Here is a 13,055-nt window from a genome sequence, read left to right as displayed (position 1 = left end):
CCCTATAGAATGCTGTGATAGTAGAACTTCATATAAGAATGTCACATGCCACTCTTGGTGAAGTATTCTTAAAAAAAGTGGAACAAACTTTCTCAGCATGCAGAGAGAGAGAGAGAGAGAGAGAGAGAGAGAGAGAGAGAGCGCACAAAAACAAAATTCTACATTACTAAATATCCTGCAATGCATTTAATTTTTCCTTATTTGATCTCTTTTCAAATAATTCATTTGCCAAGAAGGCAGACTTGCTGACAGCCTTACATCTGCTTCACAGGGCTCCCCGCACCCCTGGGAGGCTGCTGCAGGGACTGGTGAGCACATCCCAGTCCCTGCAGCCTTCCCCCCCCCCCCAAGAACTTACTGTAGTTGGATGGGATAACCGCTGGGATAGTTGATTACTTAAAGGGTCACTGTCACAGATGAACAAAACGTAGAGAAGGTACTGCTGAGTGCACAGCCTACCTTTTATACTACTGCCCAGTTGACCTGTTCTGACATTCTTCTGCCATACTTGCCAGTTTGCCTGCTTTCCAGAATATGAACTAACTCCTTTCTCTCAGTGCTCTTTGGAGTGGATCAGAATCCCAGGGTCCAACCTTATCCAACTTTCCAGAGCTGACGCAGCTGCAGAGCAGCCCTGAGGAAAGGGACATCCCCTTACCTTCATGCAAAAGCAGGTCAAGGAATCTAAACACAAAGTATCCTAAACCTTAAGCATGTGTGTGAACTATACAAACAAGTTGGCAAAACAAACTTCACAATTATTTTGTCCCTCCTCTTGACCACTAGTCAGAGAGGTTGCACACATGCTTAAGAACATAAGAACAGCCCCACTGGATCAGGCCATAGGCCCATCTAGTCCAGCTTCCTGTATCTCACAGCGGCCCCACCAAACACCCCAGGGAGCACACCAGATTACAAGAGACCTGCATCCTGGTGCCCTCCCTTGCAACTGACATAGCCCATTTCTAAAATCAGGAGGTTGCACATACACATCATGGCTTGTAACCAATAATGGATTTTTTCCTTCAGAAACTTGTCCAATCCCCTTTTAAAGGCATCCAGGCCAGATGCCGTCACCACATCCTGTGGCAAGGAGTTCCACAGACCAACCACACGCTGAGTAAAGAAATTTTTTTTTGTCTGTCCTAACTCTCCCAACACTCAATTTTAGTGGATGTTCCCTGGTTCTGATGTTATGTGAGAGTGTAAAGAGCATCTCTCTACCCACTTTATCCTTCCCATGCATGATTTTGTATGTCTCAATCATGTCCTCCCTCAGGCGTCTCTTTTCTAGGCTGATGAGGCCCAAACGCCGTAGCCTTTCCTTATAAGGAAGGTGCCCCAGCCCAGCAATCATCTTAGCTGCCCTCTTTTGCACCTTTTCCATTTCCACTATATCCTTTTTGAGATGTGGTGACCAAAACTGGACACAATACTCCAGGTGTAGCCTTACCATCCATTTGTACAATGGCATTATAATATTAGCTGTTTTGTTCTAAATATCTTTTTTAATGATCCCAAGGATAGAATTGGCCTTCTTTACTGGCGTAGCACATTGGGTCGACACTCTCATCGACCTGTCCACCACCACCCCAAGATCTCTCTCCTGATCTGACACAGACAGCTCAGAACCGATTAGCCTATATGTGAAGTTTTGATTTTTTGCCCCAATGTGCATGACTTTACACTTACATTGAAACGCATCTGCCATTTTGCTGTCCATTCTGCCAGTTTGGAGAGATCCTTCTGGAGCTCCTCACAATCACTTCTGGTCTTCACAACTCGGAAAAGTTTGGTGTCGTCTGCAAACCTAGCCACCTCACTGCTCAACCAGATCATTTATGAAGAGGTTGAAAAGCACCGGTCCCAGGACAGATCCTTGGGGCACATCACTTTTCACCTCTCTCCATTGCGAAAATTGCTCATTGACACCCACTCTCTGTTTCCTGGCTTTCAACCAGTTCTCAATCCAAGAGAGGACCTGTAATTCTCTGACTGTGGAGTTTTTTCAGTGGCCTTTGGTAAGGGACCGTGTTGAACGCCTTCTGAAAGTCCAGATATATAATGTCCACGGGTTCTCCCACATCCACATGCCTGTTGACCTTTTCAAAGAATTCTATAAGGTTCGTGAGGCAAGACTTACCCTTACAGAAGCCATGCTGATTCTCTCTCTGCAAGGCTTGTTCGTCTATGTGTTTTGAGATTCTATCTCTGATGAGGCATTCCACCATCTTACCCGGTATAGATGTTAGGCTGACTGGCCTCTAGTTTCCCGGGTCCCTTAAGGTCATTCCATTAAGTTCCTAGTAATCACCAGGACATAGATTTATGATCAAGTACTAGGTTTGGAGTTATGGTAATAAGTTCTAACATAATTCCTGCAGTTCCTTCTGTATGTGTCAGCAAACCACAGTTTGCCAAGAAACCATGATCAAACCACTGTTTCTTGATTTGTCCAATTTGTATATAATGGAAAACTAGGATTTGCTGATGAGGAAAGGAATCACAGCAGCACATTAATTCAAGACTCATTCATGTATCACACTAGCATGATATACCCAAGAAGAGCCACAGAATGTGGTCAGAAGCATGCTGTACATGTCAAATATGCAGTCATTCCTATTCTGGTTCCACAAAATTAACACAGAATTTTAAGTGGTTCTTATCTCAGCTGCAGCAAATTCTAGAATTATTCAAAGCAACAAGCTAACCCATACCAGATACAGGCCATTCTGCCAAATCAGCAAGGAATAATGAAAAAAGCAGTTATTCCCAAATCCTAAAGGATATTACACACAAAAACAAGAGAGAGGAAAATTAGAACTGTAAATGCAGTCCATCACTGGAAAATAAAATTTGTGTCCAAGTATGACAAACTAAGGAGGAATTTTGAAATGGACTCATGCAAAAAACACCCCAAACAATTTTCAAGAATAAATCATTCAAGAGGCCACTGTCTTGGATATAGTATGTGAAAAGTATGGAAAACACTACTGACTACAGAGTCAGGGAAAACACATATTGACTTCTCCCTTCACAGAAGCCAGTTAACTCTCAACTCACACTACCAAGTCATGTTATCTAAGTTCCATCCAAGGAAATGTCTGCTTTCTGCTTTTCAACACACTGGAAAACAATTACTTATGAAAATGGCAAGAAGTTAATTCAAGAAAAACAGAAGCTTTTTTGTTTTTTTCTGCCTGTTCTACAGCATTTCCAACATACTACAACATTAAAAACCAAAAAGGAACAGTCAAGGTTCTGGCAGCTGATTCAAGAAATATCTGACCAATAAAAATCCTGGCAATACTTGTATTTAATTATATAGGTCTAACCTTGTTATACACAGATTTTTCATACACGGATTTGACTCAACTCGAATGGCCCCTGCACATGAGAAGGAAAGTGCTGATCCCTGGAGAAGGGGAAAAATGCACCCCTTTAAAATGTTTTTCATACTGTTGTAGAGATTTTTATCTCAACATGATGAGAAGGGCCCTTTAAACTAAAGGAAAACAGTCCTTTACAATAAGAGAGAGGGCAGCCAGCTGACAAGCCATCAATCATTCTCTCTCCAAGAGACCCCCTCCCTTCCCCCTGAACAGTGAACCTGGGGAGAGATTGATTGTTGGATTGTCCTCTTAACTTGTGCATGTGTGCGTGTGCGCGCGTAGTAATTAATTGGCTTCCATTCTGCTATCATCTCTGCAGATCGACTAATGAAGAGATGTGATGGGTGAGAAGGGCAGAGGGGGCAGATGAATGGATGGAGAGAATCCGAGTGAACTGGAAATCAAGCTACCACTACTTGGGTGGGGGAGGCAGCACTGCTGGGGGGGCAATGTTGCACTCTGAGGCGCAATAGTGTGCATTTTCCTGTGTACTTTTTTCCTCTCTTTTTGCTTCTCCCCTTTACACCTGGTTCCCTTCCACATGGACTCAGCGGGGGCACCTTTTCAGCCAGGCAGTTGTCCCCACCAATGCTGGTTGCCTTGTCAAGACCACCCAAGCAAGGGGTCCAGAATACCACCCAGATGTCCTCCTCAAGGGACAGGCCTGCAATACAAATCTTCATACTACATATGGCTCCTGGCATCTTGAGTAAAGACTCACCTTAATTATTTAATTCCTTCAAAAAAAAAATCATCAGAATTGTTTTCAATGTTCTATCAAAGTTCTAATTTTTCCAAACACTTCTTAAGAAAAAAAACACAAAAAACACTTCTTTTCTTTCTGGATTTTTATCCTTTTTTCCCCAGGCCTATGTATCTCTAAGCTGACCCTCTGGAAGATCTTAAAAGCAATCTCAATTTTTTCTCCGACAGACTTGGCCGAATACTATGCATGAGTTCATTGGGAACTATTCCCAGGTAAGTTTGTATAGGATTGCAGCCTCAGAATACAGATACAAGTGCCATCCAATTTAAGCAGACAAACATAGCAGCAGCAGCTAACCCAATACCCTAAAAGTTAATAATTGATACACACCATTGTTTTGAGAAGAAACAATTAACTACTGAACAGAAATGCAACAGATTACTACTAGCATCACAGCGCCAAGCAATATAGTTATCTGGTATTAATGGGAAAGGCGCAAACTATGTAGTAGTTTCTAAGACCTGCAAGGACAGAAAAACTGATGATGATGATGATGATGCAGAATTTGGTGGTAGAAAAGCAAAGACAACACATTGCTGAGGGAGGCATAATGGCTTCCTAAAACAGAAGAAAGGAGGGAGGGTACAATGCAAAGAACAGGAAACTTCAAAGATGCATTGGTATACTGATTAGGCACATGTTTCAAGAAGACCCTGTTGCTTAGGGGATACTAAAAAAAGGAGCTATACTTAAGATCATACAAAAGGCTGTTTTGCTAGCTCCCCTGGGGAACAGTATTGATAGGCAATGGGCCTAATACACATCACTTTGGTACACTTTAGAGGTTTCCTCTTCTGCCTTTTTCCAAAAAATGGTACAGAAAACAGCCAAAAATCAGAACATGTAAAGAAACTACCCCCTCCTCACATACACACACACACCCCTGTTTCCCTGTGGGGAAACTGACCTGGAAAACCCAGATAGGTTGCCTCATTTTTTGGATCGCATTAGGTTTCATATAGGCAAAGTATGAAAACAAGGAACTGTACAAATGAATTTGTTCCTCTTCGACTTCTGCACCATTGTACATGTCTCCCTAAGCTCAGAGCACTCCATTTTGCTTCACATAATTTATACTTTCAATCCCTCCACAAAACACCCAAGACTTAGTGCCAAGAGGGATAATTGTTTTTTTACTAATCATACCAACTCTTTCTCTTTGGCACCTCCAGCTCTGAGAATTCAAATCCACATACACACTGATCCCTAGTACATAATAAAATCCATCTGCACAAACTCCTAACTTTGAAGGCTCTGTAGAGCAAACAGAAGAGCTGCTTCCAAGGACTGGCATCTTCGATATCAGTCATCCCCTTAACCCATCTGCAGTTTCTTGTATGCCCTCTCTTGACTCTCATTAACACCCCTTCCTAGTATATTTTTTATACTGTATGCTGCTTTGGGACACTGCCTTGGCTGAAAAACAGGATAAGAGCAACATGTATGCATACAATATGCACCTCTACTGCTGTCCTTCAGTCCATCACAACCTCTAACCTCTAATACACATCTGAGGACACACAGTATGACCTAATTCATTTCCCAGCCCCATCACTTCTCAACAGAGAACAGCACCTCTCTTCCAAATACACAAATGCTTGCCCTCCTATCTTGAGCACACACAGGAACCTATTTTCCAGATATGGCCAAAAGTTATAATCTGATAATGCAATATCAGGACCAACTAAATCACCACCAAGTTGTGAGCAACAAGTGTTCAAGTTTTCCAGAGCTCCTCATCAGGTTGGATATCAAACAAAGTAAGGGGGGAGGGAAGAAAAGTGGATAAAATTCACATAATCCTTCCTTCTTTTGTTTAACAACTGAACAAAAGCCCTGAAGAACTCAAAAATATTTTCATGGCTTGTAACATTTTAAGTAACCTAATAAAGTAATATGATCCTGTTTTCACTATTTTTTTCTCTTCTAGTAGACTAATGTGGCCACCAATATTTTTTTTTTGGGGGGGGGGTACATCCATTCACACACAATGCTGCCAATTCAGACTGAGGCTATTCTTAGGAATTTCTCCCCTCCCCAACAAATTACAATGTTGGAAATTCCTAGAAGCTCTGTTAAAATCTCCAGCATTGCTTTCAATATGGAGAAAAACATCATTGCCTGGAGGACTGGAAACCCTATTCACACACCATACCAGCTCCCCCACTTGGGACCTAATTCTCAACCACCAATAAACAAATATAAACAACAAACTGCCCCTCCCAAACAAAGCCCTAATCCTCTGCAAACTGGGCTCAGAAGCACTTTTTAAAACAGTACTATTTAGTGTGGGGGAGGGAGCAACTGTCCCTCTTCACCCCAGGATGGCAGCTTCTCCAGTGACTTCCTTGTGTCTCTTGTGCACTGGGGTGTCAAACATAAGCCCCATCAGGCCTGGGGAAGCTCTCTGCTGAGGCTCTGGGAGGGACAGGAGGATGGAGGTCTCAGAAGGTAAGGAACACCATGGGGAAGGGGAAAGATCAAGAGGGTAAGAGAGGGAGTTGTGCAGAGGAGTTGGTAGAGCCCAATTATCACATGGGTGACCCTTTCAACAGCACTGCTTCTGCTGGGGTGTCACTTCCAGACTGTCTCTCACCTGCTTAGCTGCACTGTGGCAGAAGCAGCGCTGGCTGAAAGGGTGGCCCACATGATAATTCGGCTCTCTCATATATTGAAAATATGATCAAGATTTGCACATTGTCTATCATTTGCCGCTAAGGAGTTTCTGTGTGAGAATAAAGTGCTTATTTCTGGTCATCAAGAGCTTAATTACATCACTTCCTGCTTAATGGTGTCACTTCCAGCCCTCAGCAGGTGCCATGAATGCTATTCAGCATATTGAATGAAATGAGCTTGACACTCTTGTGAGCCTTTTGTGGACAGAGAAACATTTACTGATTTATTTAGCTATGCAAACTGATTTGTGAACTACTTTTTGTTGAAAAGTGGTATATATTCTCATTCATCATGATCACCATCATCACATTTTTAATAACCAACTGGGACAAAAGTTGCACCCCTCACAAGTGGCTCGAGAGAACCTTTTCCACTTTCATCTGTTTAGGGACCAGAGCATAGATGAAATGCTAATGTAAAAAAATGTTTAAAAATGGATAGATGTCAAAACATAGCTTTCTTTAGCTTGCACCTTTATTTTGGGCAGCAAATACTGTAAACAACTAACTATATAACATATGTGGTTTCCAAACTTTTTCAACTGGTGGCTTTCTGGTAGAAAATTAGAATTTGGTTCTTTTTTTCCTTGTTACAAGGCATTTAAAGGTGGATCCCCATATCAGTGGTGAGCCAAATCAGTGGATACCAAGGCCCCACCCGTAGTTTGCTTTGTCATGGCCCGAGCCCCCAGGTGGGCTTTGTCCCCTATCCCTGCCCCCCAACTCAGGTCTGCCCACAGAAGCAAGCAATGGAATCCTCTTTCGCAATGCACTGGTGCTGCATGTCTCACTCATGATTCTCCCCACCACCACCAAATATTGACCCTTCCCTATTGTCAAATGCGTCTTTGCTATAAATAGCATGGCTGTACCATTCCATCCTTCTGCAACAGTTAACAGCCATGAATGTCACTCTCACTCTCTCTCTTGGTGAACACTGCCAGGTGCTCCTACCATTCAGGTCACTTTCACTACTGAGTTGGTCTAAGGACAGAACTCTGCAAGGGAGAGAGGAGGGACCTCTCTGTTACCAGGGCTCAGGGTCTGCTGAATCTTCACCCTATGACTCTTTGGGTTCCAGTGTGAGGACCGGTAAGGAAATTCCTCATAAGTCACCTGTTCTCGGTTTACATGATGTATAAGTTGTGAGGGAGAGTATGGCATAACAGCAGCTACACTGGGGTTATTATACTGAGGGCCCAACCTTAATCAATTTTCCAGCACTGGCATACATGTGCCAGTGGGGCATGTGCTGCATCCTGCAGTTGGGTGGTAGTCATGGAAGCATCCTCAAGGTAAGGCAGTGTTTCTCAATCAGTGGTATGGGTACCACCAGAGGTACTTGAGATGGTGTCTGGTGGTACTCACAGGATCCCTGCTGTCTAGTAGTGAGACCAGGGACAGGACACAACAAACAGTGGCACGAGGCTTCTCTTGGCAGACTGAGCTCCAAAGCATGCTTTTCTGTGCTTGGAAAACCCCTCCCATTCACCCTAAGCCTCTTACAGGTGTTTGTCATGTCACATCTGGCCACACAACCCAGACATAACTGGTGGTTATGTCATTGCCAGTTACTTCCAGTGGTACTTTGAGTAAGTGGACCATGTGAAATGGTACACTGGGAGACAAAAGTTGAGAAACATTGAGGTAAGGGAACATTTGTTCCCTTACCTTGGGGCTGCATTGTGCCTGCACCAGCACTGGAAATTTGGATAGGATTGGGCCCTTGTCAGCTGTTTGCCCGAATATACAGTGCAAGCAGTGGAACCCAGGAAAGATACCCAAGGTGGACCGGAGGAGGACCATCCCTTCATTATGCAACAGCTAGCAGCAGTGAGAACTGAATGTAATTGAAAGCAGATGAAAGTCATGGTATTACAGGGCTGACTAGGTTAATTTAATCAATTTCTGCCCGGCCCACAGGGGTACGCATTTGATCCCTGTTGTGTATATGCAAAGTTGGACACAAAAGCGAGGGTGAGGTGGAAGGAGGAACGAGGCCACAAAGGGAGAGAAAAGATGAGGTTTTGGAGGCCGGTCCTTCGATCCCCAACACCACAGGGAAGTCTCACTTCAGAACTGCTCCCTGAAGCCACGGGGGAGGGGGGTCAATCAAGTCCTGACAGTGAAATGCAGCCTGCTGTGAACTGACTTTCCTCAGGGCGCCCCCTCCTCCACCCCTCAGCCCCCCACTGTAACACCGCTCCCCAGACCCCCACTTGCTCCCCCTCACCCCTCCCCCTCAGCCCCCCACTGTCAGCCCCTCCTCCTCAGCTCTCACTCCCTCCCCTCAGCCCCCCACTGTAGCCCCCTCAGCCCCCCACTGTCGCCCGCCCCCCCTCAGCCCCCCACTGTCGCCCCTCCCTCTCAGCTCCCGACTGTCGCTCGACTGTCGCTCCTCCCCCACCGGCGGCGCCTCCTCACTAAAGAGGGGCTTGAAGGCAAAGGGGAGGCCGCGAAAGCGCCCCCGCTCACTCACCGAAGAGACGAGGCCTTCCCTCGACTCCCTTTCGCCGCCTCACAAGTCCACCACAGCGGCAGGCCCAGGTATTCTGCGCGCGCAGAGCAGGGGCCGCTTGCATGGGAGTTGTAGTTCTCCTGGAACACAGGACTCATGGACCTCTACGGACGTACCCCAGGTAGAACACTACCACTCCCGGCATGCCCTGCTCTCTGCAAAGATGGCTCTCGTCGTCGCTCACCGCCTTGTCTCGCGCTTCAACCTCCCCCCCGACTCCCTTTCGACGCCTCACAACTCCACCACAGGCGGCAGGCCTCGGACGCTCTGCGCGCGCCCCGAGAGGCGCGTTTTCATGGGCGTTGTAGTTCTTCCACAACGCTGGACTCATGGACCACTATGAACATGCCCCAGATAGAACACTACAACTCCCGCACATCCTCCTCCCTGGAAAGATGGCGCTCGCTACCCGCCGCCTCTCAATCTCGCGATTCAAACCTCGTTCAGAGAAAGGGCTGATGGGAGATGGAGTTTGAATCTGGTCGCCTTGAGCCTTTGACTGCTGGGTGGCCACACCGGGACGGACTACAATTCCCAAGAAGCGCCTGCACAGCTCCTGTAAATTGCGCAGTCTGAAAAGCTTTTCTTTTGCAGGGGAGGCACGTGGTCTGGAGTTGTTGAGAGTGGAAGGGGAAAGTGAATGGGTTGTTGCATAGGGAGGCTGGGGTTAATACCTCCCCCTCTTGCAAGAACCTGCTGGTAGTTTTATTTACTTAAGGCTGCAATCCTATCCACACTTTCCTGGGAGTAAGTCCCATTGAACTTACTTCTGAGTAGACATGCATAGGCTTGTGACTACCATGCATTTATCCCCCCTGGCAGAATATCATTCCAATAAATAATTTATTGATCATGTAATAAATTTGGATAAATGATTACCTAATTGGGAAGTGGGGATGGCAGTCAAGTTTACATTAGGCCAGTGGTTCCCAAACCAATGTCCCCTTTTTCCAGGACATGTCCTCTTTTCTTAGCCTCATGTCCTGGAAAAGGACTTAAATGTCTTCCTTTCCCCTTTGAACAAGCAGCACATAGCCTTCTTGTAGTTAATAAATGATATGCAATATAGTTCTTAACTTAATAATAAGAGATATAGTGTTTACATTAATCACACTAAGGGCCCAATCCTATCCAATTTTCCAGCACCAGTGCAGCCCAATGCAGCCCCAAGGTAAGGTAACAAATATTCCCATACCTTAAGGAGGACTCTGTGACTGCTGCCCCATCATAAGATGTAGTGCACACCCCATTGGTATGGCTGCACCGGCACTAGAAAATTGGACAGGATTTGCCCTAAATTAATGTCAATAGACAAGTGTTTTTAGCTTTTATTTTGTCAGGTCCTACATTTTGGGGTGCCCTGTCCTCTTTTGCAGTGATGACATCTGGTCACCCTGGTCACAACCTGATTTTTGGTGGGTCACCAACAAGTGATGGAAACAATTCATTCAGAATACCTTTATTGGCATAAAGATACAGAATAATAACAACAACAACAACAACAACAACAACAACAACAACAACAACAACAACTGGTATTTATATATTGCCTTTCTGATCATAGGATTACTCCTCTGACTTTATTCAAGGTGGTTCACATAGGCAGGCTATCTCTAAACCCCTGAGGGGATTTTTACAATAACAAAAAGGTTCTATCTTTCAAGAACCGCACAACATTTCAGATGCATCTTTCATGGTCTGGTATCACTTCTGACCCCCAGTTGCCTCCCACGCTGGCTGGGGATATAACAACTGATTTAAAAATCCTCAACTACCTTAGATAACAATTACAGTAGAACTTACTGTCCTCTTAATAACTAATTTCAAAAATATTTCCACTTTCTCAATTAATTCAATATTTGCACCTCCAAGGAGAAACCGGATTTTTTCTTGATCAGCCCAAACCTCCTTTTTTGGAGGAATTCCTTTAAATATGCTTGGTGAAAATCTTTACTGTATTTTCTGTATACTGTAGTTACTGTCTGTTGGCATCCTTCAGTCTCGGAAGACTGTGGTATTGCACTCTGAATGGTGGTTCTGGAACAGAGTGTCCTCTCCAGTGCGCAAAGCCTGGATAGAGTAGATATGGAGGATAGACTGTTACCCATGCAGCAAATCCCCCCTCTCCACGTCGCTGAAATGGTCCAATGGAAAGGCAGAAGCCAGCACGGTTGGTTCCAGCAGCGTTGCAGGAGTTGCCAGAACCTGACTGTGTTCAGCCATGAAATGACTCGGACTCGAGGTTGACTCCTGAAGCCTCTTCCATAATTGGATGTAGCCACAAGGCAGTGGAGGTTTGGGATCAGAGCTTTCCTTCTCTCAGATGAGCTGCCTTCCCAGGCTAAGGAGTCCCATCTGCCCAGTGGCTGTTTAGTCACCTCTTACGACAAGTACAGCCAAACTGAGGGCCTATTCTTATCCCCCAGCCCCCAGGGGTTTAGTTATGTAGTTACAGTAATTAGATACTGTAGTTGCTAATTATTTCCCTGCAAAGAGTTCAGCTCCTGCAGTCTGCAAGATAGCTGCTAATTGCCTTGCAAGGAGCTGAGCTCCTAAAGTTTGCAAGCATGTATTAAATACACCAGCCTTCTGAACAGAAATTCACTTTTTTGAATTAACAGAATTCAAACATTCCACTGTTACCCTGCACATGCCTGATCTTGTCTGATCTTGGAAGCTAAGCAGGGTCAGGCCTGGTTAGTACTTGGATGAGAGACCGCCTGGGAATAGCGGGTGCTGTAGGCTTATACCGTAGTCTTTCGAGACTGAAGGTTGCCAACCATCTCAGAAATCAAAGCAGAACACAGAACCTGGAAGTGACTGCTTATGGTTCTCCCAGAGGAGAGGGTGCTCATTGCAGTCGTTTTGGGGCCCCCTTTCCTTCTCCTGTGGAAGCTCCCCTTTGAAGGGGGCACCCCTTCTAAGGGGAGCATTTACAGAAGAAGGAACGGGGGCATGAAGCCACCAGCACTTCCTTCTCCAGGGAGAAGCCAGAAATGATTTCACAATGTCACATGACATGTAGTCACTGTCCTGGATGCCAGAGCTTCTAGTTATGCCTCTGTCCTTGGGCATACTATTTCAGCCCTGCCCCTCTATGGCCAGTGGTCTAGGTAGGCTGCAGTCACTTATGTCCTAAGCTTTTCGGGATAAAAATGTCTTCAGGCTTCTCTGGAAGGTTAATAGTGAGGGAGGTGTTCTCAACTCAAAGGGGGAGGGAATTCCATAGTACTGGCACCACCACCAAGGAGGCCCTATTTCTGGCCACCATCCCCCTAATCTCTCATAATGATAGAACAACCAAAAGGGCCCTCTCAGATGACAGAACAGACAGGACTGTACAGAAGATGGCACTCTCTCAGATTCACTGGTCCCAAGCTGTAAAGGACTTTAAAGGTCAAATGCAGCACTTTAGAGTGTGTGTGTGTGTGAGAGAGAGAGAGAGAGAGAGATGGAGAGAAATGCACATCCTTATTTTCACATTTGCTCCTCAAGGCAGATATAAAGGAAGTGGGGATGGTTTAACAGAAAACAAAAGGGGACAGATGTAAAAGAAGGAAGGAAGTGAGGGTGTGAGTTTAATAGAAAATGGGAGGGGAAGGACGGGAGCGTGCTACATTTGGTGCTTTGCTTCAGGCACCAAAAATACTTCAGGCAGCCAGAGTATTTTGGAGGCTAGCAGTAGCACATAAGTAGGGACTACT

At 45.2% G+C, this 13,055-nt stretch overlaps 1 protein-coding gene across 2 annotated transcripts in view; it reads right to left on the bottom strand.

The window, feature by feature from the left end:
- The window catches only part of THRAP3 (thyroid hormone receptor associated protein 3), a 38,031-nt gene extending 28,338 nt beyond the window's left edge, over positions 1 to 9,693 (bottom strand). The window contains exon 1 of one of the 2 annotated variants that reach the window (XM_066638482.1): positions 9,313 to 9,693. The gene's annotated coding sequence lies outside the window, so the exon portion shown is untranslated. The remainder of the gene's footprint in view (positions 1 to 9,312) is intronic. The other variant, XM_066638483.1, reaches the window with a different exon arrangement.
- Positions 9,694 to 13,055: the final 3,362 nt, after the last annotated feature.

This window comes from Tiliqua scincoides, chromosome 10 (genome assembly GCF_035046505.1).
Source record: "Tiliqua scincoides isolate rTilSci1 chromosome 10, rTilSci1.hap2, whole genome shotgun sequence".
NCBI classification, from domain to species: domain Eukaryota; kingdom Metazoa; phylum Chordata; class Lepidosauria; order Squamata; family Scincidae; genus Tiliqua; species Tiliqua scincoides.
The sequence above is the reverse complement of the archived record's forward strand: the minus strand, read 5'-3'. Positions and strand labels throughout refer to the sequence as shown.